The following is a 20,620-nucleotide window of genomic DNA, read 5'->3' on the forward strand; positions in this document are numbered from 1 at the left end:
ATACGGGTCCGTTAAATGCGAAAAATAGGTTTTCATAGTGGAATGCAGAAAGCGAGAATTTTGAATTCTCACCAACCTTCCGTTTCCGTGCGAGGCGAAGCCGGTGCACCGAATGGGTGGGCTCCTGGGAAACAACGTCGCTTTGTGCGTATAATACACTTTCGTGAAAATGCGTACACACAAAGCCGAAGCCTCAGAAAAAAGATGGCACAGTTAAAGCGTCTCTTACGTTGATCGCATTCGGGCACGTCAAATACGCAGCCGATATCCAACTCGTTCAGAAGGAGCACCGGGCTGGCAGAGGCAGTTTGGGAGCTCGTCTTCTTGCGTTTCGCGACTGGAAAAGATTTGAAAGTTATGATTACATGCAATAACCGTCTGAACATATATACTTACTGGTATTAAAGCAAGGAGATAGTTGATTGATGACCTTGTGGGGGAAAATTGTTGGCAGCCGGTCCAGATAACCACGGCGTCCACTTGCGTTGAAGTGAGCTCCGCATATCCGGTGGTGCTTAGAAGGTCGCCACAAAGAGAAGCGACCAGCACTTCCTTGGCGGTTGATTCTTCTCACTCACTCCTTTTTTTCTTTTTCATTTGCAGGGAAAGCGTGAAATGAAACGTTCTTGTCTTTCAGCGTGTTGTTGTCGCAACCAGGCACACAACAAGTCTGACCGCCGCCTCGGCCCTCCGACGACATCACGCGTAGTAGTAGCTGAGGTCACTAAGTAACCCACAGGCACGTAACAGTTAATATAACGCACCTGCAACCACCCACCACCAAAAAGTACACGAAATCTCTAACCAAACAAAGCACGCGCACGCACACACACCGCAGCTATGCGAACGCAGGAGGCAGCCAAGACGGGCGGTTGGTCGGCGCTCGCTCACTTTTCCCATAATGCGTCGCGCGCGCCCGCTAGGTTTTCTCGCGGCGCTGCGATTTCCGAAATGGTCCATTGTGGACCTGGAAAGTGGGCCTGGTGAGCAAATAATTTTCTTTATTCGCACTGCAACGAGACGGAAGCTGATGGGGAGGATAATAACGCCTGATAACGACGTCGTCGGCTTTACGAAAACAACGGACGGGTGGACACGCGTAATGTAGCTTCCAGCTGCTCAACTGTCTTCAGAACCAATAGGAATAATGATAAAATATGCAAATTGCAGGCACACGTGCACGCCTCATGTACAATCCACATGTACTAGTTCCGGATGTGCACGTGATCTCATACACCCATATTATATTTTTGCCTTGACCCTACACATATACAGTACACCAACGTGCGTGCGTGCGTGCGTGCGTGTGTGTGAGTGTCCAAGTGCGTGTGTGTGTGTGATCCAAGGACATGTGTGACAGTATATACGTACCATAACTGGTACATTACTGGTGCACTGGCGCTAATTGTATGTGGACATATGTTTGCTTCACAGCACCTATGGTGCAGTTAAATTACTTGCAGGTCTACGTACAATTAACCCGTAGTCGAACGTCGTGATTAAGACAGAAGCTGCAGCGCTTAGGCGTGCACTGCGCATTGTAGGTTTCCACTTTTGTATATTCTTCACATTTTCCGGATTCTAAGAGCTTTGCTTGAGAAATCTGCAAGTTTGCGAAGGAAACGTTCAAGGGACACACGCCGACTGCCCAAGGTCCTGGCGGAGGCTCTATTAGGAATGACGTTCCTTAAATATACTGTCTACAGTTATAGAGCGTCATGTCCACAAACCATCAGCAACACGTTCCTTTTCTTAAGAGCTTTGGCGTTGCGTTACTAAGACGACGCCTGTGTACCGTGCATTGAGTGCACGTTAAAGAACTACAGGTGGTCAGCGTTAACCCGGAGTCCTCCATCACGGCATGCCTAAACATAATATCATGGTTTTGACAAGTAAAACGCCATAATTTAATTACGTTCCTTTTTTTTTACCGGCGTTCCCGCATAAAGGATGTTGTATGTTAACCATGCATGGCCATTTCTATCGGCCATCGCCGGCTGTTAAGTATTTATAATTTTGCTTATGTGATGTTCTGGACATGCCCTACATGACAAGATACTTCCGCTGCCTAAAGAAATGTCAGATAATATGCTTTCTGGGACGTAACATAGCCTCCAATCCGTGTGCAAACCTGTAAACCTGTTGCTGTTCTGGTCTATAGCTGACGCGCGCCGCTGGGTTTCCTGCAACATATCTAGGTGGCGCTGCGCAACCCGGCCAGCGCCGCCGCGGCAGCGTTTTGATAGTTTGTGCGTAAGGCACGTACTCTGCTTGCTTTTCTATGCGACAAAAATTCAGGTGCTGGGCTGTGGAGGTCACGTGTTCGGCTGTGATAGCGTAAACATTACAATCGTCCACAGCCTGTAAAGAGTGCTCGGAGCTGGCGTCCCCGCCGGTAGTCGAGGTGATAAAGCACCCTGCGTTGCCGTGTGCGTGCGTGAAACGTCCGAACACTCCTTTACAGCAGCCTAACGCGCAAGAGCAGTGCCTTTGCTGACTAGCCGTTGCTGAGGGAATATTCTTCTGTACACTTCTGCCACAATGCGATATGCCATGTGAGGCAATGATAATGCTAGACCCTCTCGAATATTAAAAAAATTAAATAATGGGGTTTTATGTGCCGTTCAGATTATGAGGCACGCCGTAAGGGGGACTCCGGAAATTTTGACCACCTGGGGTTCTTTAACGTGCGCCTAAATCTAAGTACATGGTTGTTTTTTTGCATTTCGCCCCCATCGGAATGCGGCCGCCGTGGACGGGATTCGATCCCGCTACCTCGTGCTTAGCAGCATAACACCATAGCCACCAAGGAACCATGGCTAGTCCTCTCAGAGATTATGAACGATGACACAGAACAACACCTCAAGCAAACATTTCTTCCTGTGTGTTTTGCGGACTACACAGACAAACAGCAGTGTGGCACGCGAGGTAACGTTTAACATCAGCTCACCACTCTCGTATCGGACTAAACGCTGAAGAACTTACGTATTCTCCGCCAACATTACCATGAATGATCGTCAATCAAAGCCAACAGCATACAAAGCTTCGCTTACATCGATTCTCACAGTGTGTGGGATCGGCACATTTTTACAGCGAAGCTGTATATGGCTAGCCAATTCGTCCATCCGTCTGTCTGTCGCCTGTACGCCGAAAACTTCCCCCACACAACCCCATGCGCATGCGCGAAAGAAAAAAGAGTAATAGAGGTGCGCGATTGGCTGCGCCAGAAGGGATGTTGCTCTCCGTCGCTGTTGAGCTCGCGCGCAGCAGTTATTCTCTGGCTCCGAAATGGGTAAACCACGCGTCATGCGTACTCCTGAGGAGCTGGTAGCTTTCGATCACCAACGCCGCGAACAGAACTGGGAACGAGCTCGTCTACGCCAAGCCGATGCTGCAGCTCGGACACAAGAGCAGGCTCGTGCAGCCGAGCGCAAGCAGCAACTGCGTACCGAGGATCCGACAGCCGCCGTTTAATGAGTCGTCAGGATTTACCCTGTGATAAATACCGGGGCCGCACGTTTCAGCTTCGCTCGTTAACCATCTGAACGGAGTGCTTTGGCGGGGATTTTTTTTCCGTTAGCGTTACTCCGATTTAATGATTGATGAATATGATGGTGGTGGTGGTGGTGGTGGTGGTGGTGGTGGTGGTGGTGGTGGTGGTGGCGGCGGTGGTGGTGGTGGTGGTGATGTGGTGTGGTGTTTAGTGGCGCAAGGGCCAGGTATGGCCAAAGAGCGCCATGCAAGTAGTGATGCCATGCCAATGGTTTGTGAATGAGATCGACAGGTGAATCGCGAATGATGTTACTTGGTTGTAAAGCTCATGTCACTGTAGAATGCGTAAGATGTACAGGTATTAAATTAATGGGAATGAGCAATGGTGTATGCCGTGATCAAAAAAGCTCTATTACCAAATAATGATCTGCTAAGCACGTAGGTAGCAGTAGCACTCGTATTTCACCAGTGAGCCCTTGAATGGAAGGGATGGGAGGTTCGTGCTTTACAAAAACGTTATCGCAGCAGCATCCTCTAATGGGAGGATGTGCTACGTATGCCTTGGGCTGATAATATACGATGCCCCAACATCATGTAAAACGCGAAAACTTACTTATTTAATAAATGCCGTATTTTTTATTTTTTCTATTTTTTTACAAAATAGGTGAAGTTGGTAAATTAGAACCCATGGCATTCTTTAACGCCCACCTAAAAAATCGCAGGTCATCACATTCCTTTCGCTGGAAATGTCAAACCAATTCAATCAATTTAAAAAATGAGAGAGAGAGAGAGAAAGAGAGAGAGAGAGAGAAATACTTCCTGAACCGAATGTAAATAGCTGCAGGCGAACTCTAGCCAGATATTTCTGCACACGAGACGTCTGTATCCATCTTGCAACTCCTGCCATCCAAATCTCATTCCCCAACTTTTCCTCGATTGCTTCCAGCGGTCACGTACCCAGGACTATCTTAGTAGGTATCCTTCCAGCAAGGCATTGGGCGCTACTGTGCAAACCAGGGCACTTTACTATTCAGCTCTCTTCAGTATACTCTGCTGCCGTACATCTCCCACGTACTTGTTTCTTTTTTTCCCCGCTTCTTTTTATCTTTGCACTACTCTTAGAGAGGCGAGAGTGCGAGAAAACTCTCGACTAGACGCGAAGCCCAGCAGCAAAACATGCACAGAACTTCATTCGCAGTCTGGCCTTCAGAGCCAAGCCACTCCACCGCACTGCCGAGCACGTACTCCTACACTGCTATGGGAAAAACCACCGCTGCGGCGCAAAACAGACCAGCTGCAAGCCTAACAACGCCAGCAGGAAGTAGAAGCGACGAAAAAGTAAATGCAGCGACACGGCTCCTCAAGAAATGGAGGTTGGAACCAAGCGAGACGAACAACGGCGCCAGCACAGCGGAACGGAGTCCTGTGGCTAAGCTATACACACATTCCACTGTGCGCCATGCCACGCCACCTATACGACTTCTGTGTCGGAATTTGCATGTATCGAGGGGTTCCGGTAACGCGCAGACACTCCTAGCTCCAGCAGGTTGCGCATTCCTGGGACCGGCCCAATTGGCTCGGGTCGGTTACGAAAAAAGAAAACGCGACGGTCTAGGTTAGTCGATACATAGTTAATGTAGATTCAATGGTTAGAAATGAGCAATGACAGAATGGCGCAAACCAGCTATTGCAATTTGTTGCCGGCATACACGCCAACAGCGTTACGCTGTCTCAGGAAAGACACCCTTCCTTCGTTCTGTCCAGCTCATGTGTAAGTAAGTTTTCTTAGCGAACGAAACACAACATAATTTTTCACGAAGTAAACGTGGTACTTCAATGTTTTCCTGCTTATCTTTGCCAGCGAGAAAAATATTACTATGTTAAATAACGCGAATAACAGTACCATATTCCGTTTAAGTTCTCCATGTTTGTCGTACATGTGCACTAATATAGATCCTGATGGGCGTTTCTTTTTTTTCTTTTTTTTTTAGATGTAGGAACATGGAAAGGTAGGCTACGTTAGAGCAGGTTATCTCAAAACCCCAAACTCTTAGTCAAGCAACGCTAAAAAAGGAAAAGCAAGAATAAAATATCAACAACCACTATAAAACACGAACACACAGAGTCTCTACGGGCATCACCACAAAGAGCAGTTCAGTGCGCATTATACGATGGTCACCCGTTATACTGGAGTGAAAGAGTCCGTGCAAGCCTTTTCATGTATACATAACATCACGACAGCCATTATATAGACAAGCCAGGCGAAATTTATGCGTCGGCGTGCCGTTTGGTGTGGTGTGCGAGATGCGTGCTGAAATACTGGATAGGATAGGATAGGAATAAACTTTATTTGTCCAACGGTTGTTGATGTTGGTGCCCGGGGCTAGGCTGCCAGGGGTCCATCGCCCGAGGAAAATCTTTCGAGATCCTCGGCAACGGCCCTGGCCCGCTGGACGGCCCACTCCTGGTCTTCGGGTGCCTCGCTGAGGAGGGCGGCTTGCCATCTCTCAATGAGGCGCCCCGCTTCAGAGGGTTCTGCTGTTGTATCCCCCCTTCCTCTTTGTCCTTGTTCCACGTGGCGTCGGCACTCCCAAAGCACATGGGCCATATCGGCCCGTTCGTGCTCGCACCACGGGCAGCCGGGCGACGGGTGCAGCGCGGGCCACAGGCGGTGCAGGTGGTAGGGGTTGGTGAAAGTGCCCGTCTGCAAACGTCTTAGGTCGACCGCCTGGGACCTGTCTAGGCGCCCGTGGGGTTGTGGATATTTTCTTCTTTCTTTCATATAGTGCCCAAGCACCTCCCGGTACGTTGCCGGAAACTCCCTGACATCGCAGGGGGCGTCCTCGTGATTCCCAGCTCCGTCCGCCGCGATTTGTGTTGTATTGGTAACAACAGCGGCCGCGCCAGACGGAGTGGCAGCCGCCGTCGCCGTCACTCCTCCGCTGGGGTCCCGCACAACAACGGCAGCGGCTGCCCTCTGAGTGACCGCGTCGCGGCGGGTAAGCTGCCTCGCGACGAGGTGGGCGCGCTCGTTGTGGTTGGGTGGAGTGTCGTTGCGTCTTCGGCCGTTAGCATTGTTGGTGTCATTATTATCGTGGCTGTTGTTGTTGTTACTGCCAAGCTCCCCGACGTGCGCGGGGAACCACTTGAGGGACTTGTTTGTAATCTTGCCGGATCCGAAGTCCCCGGCCCGGGCGTTGAGCATGCGTGCCACATCCGCGGACACCCAACCTTTAGTGTAATTCCGAATCGCTGATTTGGAGTCGCTGATGACCAGGTTATCCTCCGCACCTCCGTGGAGTACCGCGAGGGCTATGGCCATCTCTTCCGCTGCTTCGGCCGACGGCAGCCTCGCTGATGCCGTGACTCGGATCGTTCCCTTTGTATCTACGACTGCCATGGAGAAGGCGGGCGCCGCCGCCGTCGGCCGGCCGTGTCGATGTTGCGGTTGTTGCTGCTGCCGTTTTTGTCGTAGTAGCAGTAGTGGTGGTGGTACTGGTAACGGCGGTTCGTCTCGCACATTCCCTTGTAGCGGCGGTGGTGGTCGACGTTTCTCTTCGCCATCAGAGTCACCGACTGGCCGCGGGTACCTGGCTGCATCGACGAAGAGGACGCCTTCTTGTCTTCCATGCTTCTCGAGGATCTCTACCGCCCTGCGTACACGTCTTTGCACATCATGCAGCGGGTGCATATTCTTCGGCATGTTTTCCGTCTGTATGGCGTCCCTGACTTCCGGCAGCAGTGATTCTTTCAGTCCACGCGCCTCGTGATATCGAATCCCGAGCAAGTCTAGGATTCGTCTGCCCGTTACGGTGCTCGACAGCCTCTCCAGCTGCGCGATTCTCTGCGCCTCGGCGATCTCCTCGAGCGTGTTGTGTACGCCCAACTCGAGGAGCCTGTGGGTTGGCGTGTACTGGGGTACTCCCAGGGCGGTCTTGAACGCCCTGCGGATCGCCACGTTCAGCCTGTCGGTTTCGCTCCTGTTCCAGTCGGCATATGCGGCGACGTACGATATGTGGCTCAGCGCGTAAGCCTGTATCAGCCTCGTGACGTTGTGTTCTTTCATTCCTTTCCTCTTGTTCGCGACCCGCCGCACGAGGTGTGTGGCGGCGGCCACTTTCTTCTGCAGTCGGGCAACCAGCTCGCGGTTGGCACCGTTCTCTTCCAGCCACAGGCCGAGCACTCGCAACTTGGACACCGTCGGTATTCGGGTCCCCTCCCTCGTCGTGACGCGGACGCCCAAACGACGAGCGTCTAGCACGGCCTGCGGAAGGGGCCCTTTCTTGCGCGGCCTGTGGAGCAGGATCTCCGACTTGTCGGGTGAGCAGACGAGTCCCGTGTCTTCGAGGTGCCGCTCCACCTCCCGGACGGCCCGCTGCAGTCGGTCTTCCATTTCGCCGACGCTCGTGTTCTCCGTGGTCCACACCGTCACGTCATCTGCGTATATCGTATGATTGATGCCCTCTATCGCGTCAAGGCGCTCCGGCAGGCCGATCATGACGAGGTTGAAAAGCATGGGGGAGAGTACGGAGCCCTGCGGCGTTCCCGCACCGCCCATTCGGACCGTTCGTGGTGAAGCCCCGTCGATCTTGACTGTCGCCTCGCGCCCATTCAGGAAGCTGCTGACATATCGGTGGAACCTCGCCCCGAGATCAAGTCGGCTGATCTTATCCAGTATGGCCATGTGCTTCACAGTGTCGAAGGCGCTCTTGAGGTCTAGCCCGAGTAGGGCGCGCACGTGTGTGCTCGGAGCGTTCACGACCTGTTCCTTGATCTGCAGCATGGCGTCCTGCGTGGAAAGTCCCTTCCGGAAACCGATGATGTGGGTGCCGAAGGCGTCCTGCTTCTCGAGCAGCGTCGTCACCCTGTTAAGGCAGGCATGCTCCATCACTTTCCCGACGCAGGACGTGAGGGAGATCGGCCTCATGTTTCGGACCTCCAGCGGTTTGCCCGGCTTTGGTATCAGTATAACGTCCGCGGTCTTCCACTCTTGCGGAATTTGGCCTTCCTTCCAGCACGCGTTGATGTACTCGCAGAGCTTCTCGATGGCGTCGTAGTTCAGGTTCCTCAGGATTTTGTTGGTGATCCTGTCAGGACCGGGCGCCGAGTTGGTCTTCAGTAGCTGGAGGACCGTTCTAATTTCCTGCACGGAAAAGTCCGCGTCCAGCTCCTCGTTGGGAGCCCCGCAGTACTCTGGGTGACTCTGCCCTTCCAGGCGTGCGAGGTGCGTCTGCACGATCTCTTCCGCGAAAGCCTCTGGGTCGTCCTTGTACTTGTGTCGCAGCTTGGCCATCTCTGTACGGGTTGCCGTTCTGGTGCTTGCCGGGTCGAGCAGGTGCCTGAGAATCTTCCAGGTGCGTCCAGCGCTCATGTTCCCGTTCATCGTGTCGCACAGCTCCTGCCATTCTTGCTCGCACAGGCGGGCGCAATGTGTCTCGATCTCCCGGTTGATTTCGGCGATCTTCTTGCGCATCTTCCTGTTGAGTTTTTGCCTACTCGCTCTCCGTTGCATGGATTTCTTGGCCGCAACAAGATGTGCCAGCCGGCTGTCCACTCAGGACGGTTGGGGAGCGCCGTCGCCCACGGCTCCGCGGGACCTGTCTGCCTCTTCTTTGGATGGTTCTTGTCGCCAGTCCGTCCATTCGACCTCATCGGTGGCTTTCTCTACGTCCGCGAGTAGTACTCTGCACCATTCGCTGATGTCTTCGATCGGGCCCTCCTTCTTGTCTTGCTCTCTATTTTTCCGGAATCTGTCCCAGTCTACGATTCTCGCCTTTCGGCAGACACCCTCTTCGCTTTCATCCTCTCCCACGGTCACGGACAGGATCCTGTGGTCACTCCCCAGGTCCTCGAAGGAGTTCGACCAAGTGACCACGCCCGCGCCTGACCAGACGGAGAGGTCGGGGGACGTGTCGCGGCACACTCCCTGTCCGATCCTGGTGTGCGAAGCAGGTTCGTTGAGTACAGTCAGGCCGAGCTCGTCAATTAGTCCGGCTAGCCTGTTCCCTTTCGGCGAGTCGGCTCCGTATCCCCATTGCGTGTGCGGCGCATTGAAGTCTCCGCATATCAGCAAGGGACTAGAGGCGGCCTTGGCCATCGCTTCGCGAAAGAGGGCATCGAAAGTGTAAGTGCGGTATCTTTGAGAGGGAGCGCTATATACGTTGAGCACGAAAAGGCTGGTTTTCCTACTTCCAATACTCGGCACGACTTCGACCAGTACATGGTCTATGTCCGACTCTTCGTTGAGCACGAGTTCGTGTTCGATGAAGGCCGTCCCGCGCTTAACCAGGGTGCACACCCTGACGTCCCTTCCCATGGATTCGTCGGGGGGACCGCACGTCACATAACCCGGGAGCTGGGCCCGATCGAAAGGTTCTTGCAAGGCAATCACGACAGGAAGTTTGTTATTGGCAAGCGTTTTCATGTATTGCACCATCTTTGCTTTCTTGTTTTTGAAGCCCCTGCAATTCCACTGCCAGACTATACGTCTATTGTCGGACTTGCAGGACACAGCCATGATTGTTATGCAGAGGTGTTGGGGGGACACAACTGTCCGTGCGTCCCTCCTGCCCCGGTGCGGGTGGTATTGGCGTTGTTGTCGCAGGCGAGGATGGTCGGTTCGTTTACCGCTCGTGACGATGGTACCCCGGCCCTTCCAGGCAGGTGATGGTGATGTTGTTGTCGCTGCAGCTGCATCGTCCCGTGTTCCAGATACTGGAATACTGGATACTGGAACGCCCAAGTTGCTCTAACCAGGTTTTATAACCTTTGACTGATTTAATCATCAGTATGTTGGCCAGCGTGCAAATAACACTTGTAAAACATTTCAACATATAATTTAATTTACAGCGTCTTTTATCCTGAATCAATAAGACATCTTAAATAAATTTAAGGCCGCCATCTGAAAGTTATTGAAGTTATCTCGTACCGGCGCCAGTGCTCATTACATGCCTAATGTCTAATATTTCGGTGGGCGCTGACCCGTGCCGAGTCTTTCCCGTCAGTCGCATCGGTCGCATCTCGTGCAGCATAGTGACTCGGTGCCTGCGACGCTAATGCATGGCGGCGTTCATGATGCTAGCATTTTCAGACGCCTGGTATAGTCGCCAGGACGCTGTTCCTTCCACACAGCAGGAGTTCCTTCGCGTGCTGCTTCACGCCAACATGTCCCTTCCGCATATATATAAGTACACTAACCTCCGAGAAGTTAAATCACAATGCTAAACCCTGTTGTCGCTGTCAGTGCTTCGCTAATCGGGTTAAACTTTTTTATGAGAACAACACGGCCTAGACAGTAGCCCGCTACTGGTGTAGCTTGTTTTCAATATTGTCGCTTTGGATGCGTACTCAATTCTCCAGCTCAATTCATCTCAAACTCACAATTTCACTTACACCGTTTTGACAGTGAACTTTCACGAGGTGACACGCTTCCTGTCTTTTACACTGCGCAGGTTTAGTGACGTGAGAATAACATTTAGGCACGGAAAATGGCACTGTGTTCTACAAAGAAAGAAAACAAACACTGCATATCTGCTCTTGCGCGTATTCAACGCTTCATTGCCGGCTTAGCCAGGAGGCAGACTTATCATTACTCTCACGTAGCATGGCCCTTTCCATTCGTCCATGCAGCCGGTGTGTTTAGCCTGAAGGACGCTTCAAAGGACGGGGATTTCAAGATGAGACGTACGTGGACAGGCGAAATGGAACAGCGCGTCACTTTCCGAGCAAGAAAACCGAAAACACAAGAAGACCCGCCTCTTCTCTCTGGGTAGTACACGTCACGCTTGAGGCGAGGAGCTTCTCACTATACTTAGTCGACACTCTGTCGTGGCAAGCTCACTCATTTGGGTTGCCCGAACCCCAAAAGTGCCAAAGAGAAACTTCGCACACTTCCGAGCGGCTCATCAATCCCAATGGGTTGGGCGTTGCTTATGTGTGTGTGTGTGTATCTCTGTGTGGACTTCCTTACCACACCGAGGTTTTTCTTTGGTTCTTCTCTGGAGAAGGAAGTGGCCGGCGAGGTTCCATTTTATGCCCAGCATCTCCGGCCCACGGCGCCGGGCGGACGCCTGTCTTTGCGTTGTCACGTCTCCGGCAGGGCGTGCCAATATCCCCAGCTAACTGTCTCGGCACCCCGCAGGCGCATCTGACAAGAAACAAGAAAACAAAGAAGAAAAAAATACGACACCAATTCGCCAACAGAGTGCGAATAGCGTCGTCCCGAACGAACGTGCATCTTCCAGGGGATCATTTGCGCATCGTCCAACTCTAAGCAGTATACTTGCTAGGTGATGTTGGGCTGTTACATTCTTTGGTGCGTGCGTGCGTGTGTGTTTGTGTGTGTGTTGATGGTAGTACGCATCACAATATTATTACGATACGTTGACCGTGTTCATATGACTGCGGCCTTGTGCATATATTCTATTTTTTTTTTGCGTTCACCATTCTTTTTCCCACAAAAAAGCACGAGGTCATATCACTTCCGCCGTTTAAGTCGTCGTCGTCGTCGTTGTCGTTGTCGTTGTCGTTGTCGTTGTCGTTGTCGTTGTTGTTGTTGTTGTATACACGGTAATTCCGGAAAAACTTAGCTCAGCTCACAACTGAATCGGACGAAGATACGCCCTCATTCGCCTCAATTTGCAACTTCATTGCGTTGCTCCCGTCTGCCTTTCATACACTCCAAAATTCTGTCGGGACCGCAGCGAGTAGTCAACGCACTGACCACCAAACGAAGACGATCGTCAATTGACCAGAGTCTCAACTCGAGTTAAACTTTCCTTGACCACATAGACGCATATAGACGATCTTTGAGTTCCGGCTGACAGGGTCTTCACACAAGAATGCAATGAAGACGTTGCTGAAGTTCAGTCTCCCTTTACCCCTTTCCCAATGTAGGTTGGCAAACTCCTCGCCTTTCGCATCTCGCTGCACGGATTCACTCACCGCGCAGCCGTCCATTTTAATATGGGGTGTCTTCGCGATTATAAGCTGTCCTTGCATATGTCAGATAGAAAGCAACGGCTAGTACAGATACATTCAAAGCTAGAGAATTAAAATAATTATTTAAGGGGGTCCTGAACCACGTCTTGGGCTTGGTGAAAAAACAGTCCGCTGATAGCGTACGCTGCTGTGAGCATCACAGCCAAATATGGCGCTCGTGCGTGGCGCGTGGAGATCGCAAGAGCAGCGCGAAGTCACCTATTTCTCAAACGCTCTCTTTTGAACAGAAGCCTGCTCCTAACTCTTTCCTGGACACTTAGTTTCGTAATACAGCAGATTCCCATAAGCGGCTGCTATTGGCCAGTGACATCGCTCAAGAATGGTGTCTGGATGACTGCCCTTCTTGCTACTTTTACTGTGCATATTTATAGACTCAGTTCAATCTACAGGCTAAAGAAGCCGTAATTCTGCTTTCGAATTCCACAAATAATTACATACTTTCGGAAGAAACCGACCGTCGTCTGCTCATGCTCGGCCGTGGCCGTCCGCATAGGAGTTCAACTTTGGCCACCTTTCTTATCGATGTCGTAGCCGTCGGGTCTCGCTAATTTCGACTAGGTTTGAACACTCAACTATCCTCGAACCGCGCGGAACCTAATGTCAGACTACACGCACGCTTGCCAGAGTGCGCTCACTCCTGGTCGCTTCTGATTAGAGGCCTTGGGAGACTTCGCTTCGTAACGAGCTATTGAAAGCTCTTCAAAATGTGCAAATTGAATGTGCCTACTATCCGTCGGCAAAGCTGGTGCAGGACCAATCCGGTCTGCACCACGTAACACGGCCAGACTGGAGCACATGAGCGCGAGCGTGCTCATATGCTCCAAGCAAACATAGCAAACGCTGCCCACATTCACTACAGTCGCATGTAGCTGTGGTCTGCTACGTGGCGTTGATGCTGCGGCCGCCGCGAGGTGCCGCGACGGGTCCGCTGACTGATTGAACTTCGGTTCGCTAAGGTCAACCGCGCTTGGTTTCTGTTTGCTACATCGTAGGCGCCAAAAAATCGCAAATGGTGGCTTCTTTGGGAGCATCCAAAATCAAATTTCAACTGCTGCGCCACGGTGTCGTGCAGTAGGCGCAGCGTTGTGGAAACACTCCGCTACGCCGTAGCCTTCGCAGTGCAAGTCATTGAAGCATGCAGGAGCGGAAGCGCCTTGAACGGCACAATGACTCCGCTTCTGCTGAACAGAATGAAGTAAATATTTTGCCGCAAAGCATTGATGAAAACAGTCTAGTTTAACTTCAAATGCATTTCTCGACTTCGATACGAAGTGTTTCACGACAACTCGTCTCGTTGGGATTAATCATGGTCAAAAGGTAAAATGGACGCCGACCACAAACACAAAAAATAACAAGATGTTTCGGAACCCGCACGGGAGCCTCGTTCACAATGAATCGTTAAATTAGAAATTAAATCCTGTGGTTATACGTGCCAAAACTCTAGCACCTGAATATGAGGCACGCCGTGTTGTAGGGAACTCAGGATTGCTTTTGACCATCGGGGTTTATTTAGCGTGCACCCACTGCGTGAATCACTAGACATATTTTCCTGCATTTCACCTACATCGAAATGCAGAAGCCGCGGCTAGGAATCGAGCCCGCGTCCTCGTGTTTAGCAGTGCAATGCCACAGCCGCTAAGCTGCCATGGCAAATCACAGCTATGAGGAACAGCAGCGGTGCCCGACACCTTCGCGTTCAGAGAGCAAATGGCTTTGCAAGTATACACGAAACTCCTCCCCGCACATCAAAATGCGTCCTTCCCAATGAAACGATCAAATGCCCGTCGCGTACACAGGCTTCTTTTTACCGGCATTCTTAACTCCGACATCATGGCCACCACGAGAAGCCTGTGGGCCTCGCAGCATATTACAAGAGAACGCTGTGGCAAAGTGTTCCAGCAAAAAATAAAAAATAAAGATGCAGGAAGGAGACGAAGTTCAACTTGTGGTGCTTTTTTGGGCTTCACCTGTTTCGTCGGCAGACCTACGCCGCTGGCCCGGACCGAGAAGTCCATATATTTGGTCATATTCCGATACCGGCGACGGGGGCCCAGGCTAAACAGCCACAGAGGAAACTGTCAGACTCGCCTTTTGACCCAAGGCTACTGCGTCCGGAGGGTCGCTGGTCAGAGAAAATATTTACTCAAGCCACATGAGCTCGCCAGTTGACCTTTGAACACACTGAGGAGAGAGAGTATACAGTCCGATTCTGCTTCAGCAAATCTGCACAGCCAAATAGCTATCTATTCAGTTCAAAGCAGAGTGCCGTGAACAGGAATGTTTACAACTGGCGATGAACGAGTGACCGGCTGAATCAATAAAGATGCAAATAATAAATCCCGAGACTCCAGGGGCTCTTTGTCTCCCTTATATCAAGGGCTGCGAGCGTTAGGAGGCTGCCGCATGAACTCGAGAAGGCCTGAGTACACCTTAAAAACTGGAGAACTGCAGTGGCACGGCAAGAGTGAATGGCCTGGATAACGCTAGGGGGGGTACGTTTTAGCAATCTGAAAGAGACCGGCAACTTTCTTGCAGCTGGACGCGTGTTGTCGGCCACGCGATTCATCAAAAATCAGGACATTGACAATGCCATTCAATGACGATCAGGCGAGCGAGCATTCCGCAAAATAATCTTTACTTACTTTATCTAAATGCATTGAAACGGAGAAATCGTTTTTTTTTTTCGCTGCATCCACTGCAATAAATTTGGACGAAGTTTAATACATTAAAACGCTAGAATTTAGAGACTAGCAAGTGGAATTGATATTTGGGCTTTCAATTTTTTTCACAACATGGCTTAAGATTTCAAAAATTTGGAGGACGCTTAAGCTTCGCCTGTAAGAGTGGTACGCGACTGCATTCAAATATCCCTGAGTGGTTCTCAAGCTTTCAGGCAACTGCAGTATATGTAACCGTACTGTTTACTGGGAAATGCTCGCTGCCAATGCTATGCACGAATGCGGGCTTTCTGGCATAAACGCGGCCTCATGCGTGGGCCGCGATCCGGTGGAGGTGAGCGCCATCTGGAAGTGTATTCAAGGAAACGGGTGCGCCGCTCCATGGCCTCCGAGATATTCGCGTGCCGCGCTCGCAAATGGTGGACGCCGTGGCTGGTATATGCATGGTAGAAACGCTGGAAAATGGGTTTGTTTGAGTTTGCGGGCAACAGAATTACGTTTTCTCGTATATTCAAATTACAATCCGGCTCTATCAAGTCTGTAGGCTGTGTGTAAGCCGTACTTTACGATGTTTCTATTTTAGCTTGAGGAATTTAGTTAGTACAGTAACTTTCTTGCGCCACATGGAGGGCCTGGGTATGGGTGGTTCAAAAATATTTTTGTCGACACGACGTCCCACGCTGGACGCCAGCGCCAGCGCCGTATTTTCTCCGACATGGGGCGTTTAACGCTTTCACGTTCAAATTTCAGAAACTCAATTATCAGGCTTCCAAGTTTATAACTGAGCAATGAAGAAAAATATCGCAGTTTTTTAATGCGCCTAATTATGCATATTCGGGGTATAATCTGGGTGTATTACGCGCCGCTTCGAAATATATCCCTATCGTGTAAGTAAGGCGTTTGCAAAACACCCTCGCAAACATAGTAACCATTTCTCATAAGCTAGAAATTCATGTATCACATTTGTCCGCTTCAAACGCTTGAACAGATGAAGAAAGGGGGGTATCTGTTTTTGGTTTTCTGTTTTGATGTTTTTAACTTGCCGATTCCCGAAAAATTTTTCTTTTGTAGTTTTGGGGTCTTTGATCAATTTTTTTATTCCTAGAAAGTTTAGCTTCCTCTCTCAAATGCAACAAATGTCCTTCAAGTCAGTCTAGCGGTTGTATCATAAAAGCATCTCTGCGTTTAACATGCACTTGAATAGCAAAATTGGAGTTGACCCCGAGCTAAAGCTTCCTGTTAACTCGAGGCAGTTATTGCGCGGACAAACAAGATCAAACCGTTTGATGTTTCACAACCGCTGTTCACTGTAAGAAATGAACACCTTTCTGTCAGTCCGACGATGTGAGCAGGCTGCGTCCAATCACTTTCTCGAATGTCCGCTTTCTTTCCGTTAAACCCGTAGGGGTTTTCTTCGTAGCTTCGTCCTATTGTCAGGTAGATTGCAATTTTTCGCTCTTTTAAAAAAGATAGTTACGTACTTACACACTGGCTATACGTGAAAGCCACAGAAATACACGCTGCTGCACTATCCGCACCAGTTCGACAATCGCATGTCTTGATTATACAACACGCAGACGCGATGCGATTATCAGCGACTGTGTAATTCATTTTCAAAGGCACATGACGCCTATGATCTTTTCTTTTTTTTCGCCAGCGTATTTGCGAGCGGATCTATTGCCGGCCTATATACCATTTTACTTTGAATAAACATCACTTCAAAGTCAGCCCTTTTCGTTTGTATGTGCCTCTTTCATTGCAGATCCGCCTTAAAAAACATGATACTGCAAGTTAGAAAATACAGTATCTTGAGTTTGCTTCGCGAAAACTTAAAGATAAAAGTATTAACTTCGTTAGTGGCGCAGGTCACGGAAGCAGACTCACCTACGAACACCTTAGTCTAAATGAGGCGCAACGCTGACCGTCGAAAATGAATAACGAAAGGTTCAGACAAGAACATGAAATTCTCTAAGTGCACAAAGAGAACAAAAATTAAATAATGCATGAACTCTTCGTGGTGCTAAGGGTCTTTCCCCTGACCAAAGGCCGAAGCCGGCTCGGGTAATCGTTGCGGGCGCAGAAACGTTGGCATTCGCGCCAGTCCGTGGAAAATCATTTTTTTTTTACATCGTAAGAAACGGAAGTCGAGAAGATAAAGGGGGAAAATAATTTTTTAAAAGAAGAAGAAGTAAGCATTAGCTTCATCGAAAATTACAAATATGTCAGAAAGTGAACGGAAGTTTGCCTTGGAATGCTTAAGGACTCTTTTATACTTTAGAAAGCAAAGCAGCTTCGCCGCTTGAATGAATTACGTGGCGAAGAAGAAGGGGCCGATAAAAGAACGAGGATCAACGCGAATTTATTCTTACGTACTGCTTCTTTTTTTGCTTTGGTTGGCTTTTCTACCGCTTCATATTTTTGCTTTTAAAAAACGCCCGCTAACACCAGCGGGCTGCTTTCGGCAGCAGCCACGTCGCGCAGCGAACACAGCGAACGCAGCGCGATCAAAGGCAATGATCGCCCCGGGGCGCCCAGCCGACGAGCGAGCGGGTTTGGCGTTGGGAGAGGGAGCGGATGACTCAAGTAAGGAGAGGGGTGGTCGTCCGCCGACGGCAGATAAAGCACGTCAGAACCATGTGTCTTTTTGTACGTCAACGTCGCGCTTCTACGCTCAGGACCCCCACGGACAGCCCGTGGGGGGGGCTCTCGGCACGATTTGAAGATACCCCGTGGTGTCGTGTATTGCTTCTTCTCCCCCCTCCCCCTTCCCCCGTTCCTTGTGGTCTTACTTATTCTTCCACGCATTCTTCGTTGCCCTCAAGTCCCGTTCGTCTTTCTTCCCCTTTCAGTGCGCGAGGACGAGTTTAGACTGCGGTCATAATGATTCTGTCCTTACAGTATGAGACTTCCTTTCCTGTGCTACACTCTTGTAACTACAACGTCAATCAATGCCTAAAAAATTGTGACTTTTGAAATGGGCGCTGAGGCGCATCGTACTTAAATAAAACGAAACCCGAGTGAGTGATCTTGTACAGTATACGAATGTGTCTATAACCTCAACAGTTTTGCCTTTAATTACTTTTTTTCTCTCTTTCTTTTTCTTCTTTGAATATACCGTTTGGCTTATACTGCAGATGGTGACTACCGATATCTATGCAGCATGGGGTACCTGTAACTTTGATGTTTTCCTATGCAGCGTCACTTTCCGTTTCTCCGTTTATTTGTTTTTGTTTACAGTGACTGCTGGGCTAATCGCTTATCTGCTCGTGCTTACGGGGTCGTGCGCAGCGTTGAAAGTAGCCCATAACAAGATGCTGCCTGAGTAACTTATAAAGCCATATTTCACAGCCCAAGTCTCACACTTTGTCAGTGAAAACGACTACGGCGATGGACATATTTTGTGAGAATTCACTTTGAAACGGTTTTGTAGCAGACGCCATCAAGCAGGTCCTTTTTATAGTTCTACTGCGGTTATCTACGGCTTTCAAGATCCATGGCTCGTGGTAAAAAAAAAAAAACATCCTTTATCGTCAGAAAAAAGAAGTAATGCTTTTCTTGTTCTGTGTTCTCTATATTTACACCAACAGTAATCAAGGGTTACTCTACTTTTATCCAACGCAGGTTCATTCACCTTTCGCCTTTAAATTTTTAATACGCATAGCCTAGGGCAGTGTAACTACGTTTTTACCTCTGTATTGTCACGGGGTAGTGACGGTGAAGAAAGCAAGAATACGGTGGAATACAAAACTAGCTTTTATTGGGCGAACCTGTGCCCACAAAAACAGGCTACACTTATAGCACAACGATAGCGGCGAACACGGTCGGCGATCGTCGGAAATCTGATCAGCGGGTCAAGTGCGTCGGCTTTTATACAGCAGTCATCGAATGTTCCAGACTAATCGTTCGGACCCGCATGACTTCCACAAAGTTCTACAACATTCGAGTCACGCGATGAAATCAAATAACACAAGGTTCGGCGACAACACAGCGGATAGAAGCATCGATAACTTTCCAGAAACTTCGGATACATGCAGACGCGTCCCGCGCTGTGCGATAACATTTGTTAGGCGGCGAAACTTGGTCGCCTGTTAAATATAAGTACACGTGTCAGTATGAATACTGCGACACGTTAACAGAACGCGCTGAATTATTTCGAAGCTATTTCTGCACTCTGCACATAAGTAGTCACCAACAGCAACTGTTCTGCAACTTTCTGAGACACCCTGATATGGCTTCGAACAGGGCACCGCACAAAAAGTTAACCTAAAGGTTTCCTCTTTTGAGTCATTATTTTCCATCGCTGACTTCGTGTCAATGCACTTATCGATCGCACCATTTCTAAATATGTCACTTTCAACTTTCGCACTCCTCTCTCTGCCACTGCCCACGCCGCTAGAGTAACATTTACTAGTTAGTTTCTTACTAGCTAGTACCCGACATGAGAATGATAGTTGGGTTTATGCTAACCACAGTAATGCGATTTCGTTAAGCATTGTACATGCGTAAGAGTGATCTTTTTTTTAAGTTCACTTGCTACGTTTATAGTAACCAGTGCATTCATAACCAACGCAACACGCTGTTCTTTTACTGTGACCAATGAACATAACCGAACACCTACAGAAATGAACACGGAACTTGTACAGCGCGAAATAGACGACACGCTAAAAAGACACACATGCGCAGACCTGTCATGCTAACCTAGGCGAGTGCAAGTCAGCCCTTTGTACGAGTTCATTGTTTTCACGTACCCAAAGGGCCGTAGCAGCAAGCCTAGGCCGCAAATTCTCTTCAACGGAAATTACTTTTAGAACAACGAGGTTTGTAACTATCCTAGTCAGCCTCACATAATTTATGCCATCGGATATATCTGTTACACGTGCCTCGTATGCCAGTGGCAAAGCACGAATAGGGTACCTTTCGCGCCTCCGTTGCCATCGCGGTGCCCAATGGCGCAGCAATGCTACCGGTATACGGCTACAGTCAAGTTCGTCAGAAGCTTCTTAAAATTATCGGATTTTACAAGCCGAAACCACGATATGATTAAGCGGCATGGCGTAGTGGGGGACTCCGGAAATTTGTACCGCCTGGGGTTCTTTAACGTGCACCTAAACCTAAGCACACGAGTGTTTTCGCACTTCGCCCCCATCGATATGCGACCGCAGTGACCGGGATTCAATACCGCGGCGGGTTTGGTCAGAAACTCATCTAGCCATAACCTTATTATGTCATATGGGCGTTAATTGAGATATAATCTCGCGTCAGAGTAATCAGACCCGGCACTATCATCATTCCAGAGCCTGGCCTTGCTCAAGTTTCCATAACACGAGACAAGAAACTCCGCAAACACATCGGGACAAGTTTCGTGTTCTTCGCGGTCGTGGTGCGGTCTTTTTTATTTCTTCCAAACTTCTTCGAAGCAAAGTTTTCTCAAACGCCTTTTTTTTTTACTT

The 20,620-nt window shown here is 49.7% G+C and overlaps 1 protein-coding gene across 3 annotated transcripts in view; it reads right to left on the reverse strand.

Moving 5' to 3' along the window:
- LOC135897572 (uncharacterized) overlaps positions 1-20,620 on the reverse strand; it is a 227,421-nt gene that overhangs the window by 41,083 nt on the left and 165,718 nt on the right. For 2 of the 3 annotated variants that reach the window (XR_010563086.2, XR_011514290.1), the window contains exon 3: positions 11,462-11,638. The exons of the other annotated variant lie outside the window; for it this stretch is intronic. The gene's annotated coding sequence lies outside the window, so the exon portion shown is untranslated. The remainder of the gene's footprint in view (positions 1-11,461; positions 11,639-20,620) is intronic. 3 annotated transcript variants of the gene reach the window in all.

This window comes from Dermacentor albipictus, chromosome 4, assembly GCF_038994185.2.
Source record: "Dermacentor albipictus isolate Rhodes 1998 colony chromosome 4, USDA_Dalb.pri_finalv2, whole genome shotgun sequence".
Classification (NCBI taxonomy): Eukaryota; Metazoa; Arthropoda; class Arachnida; order Ixodida; family Ixodidae; genus Dermacentor; species Dermacentor albipictus.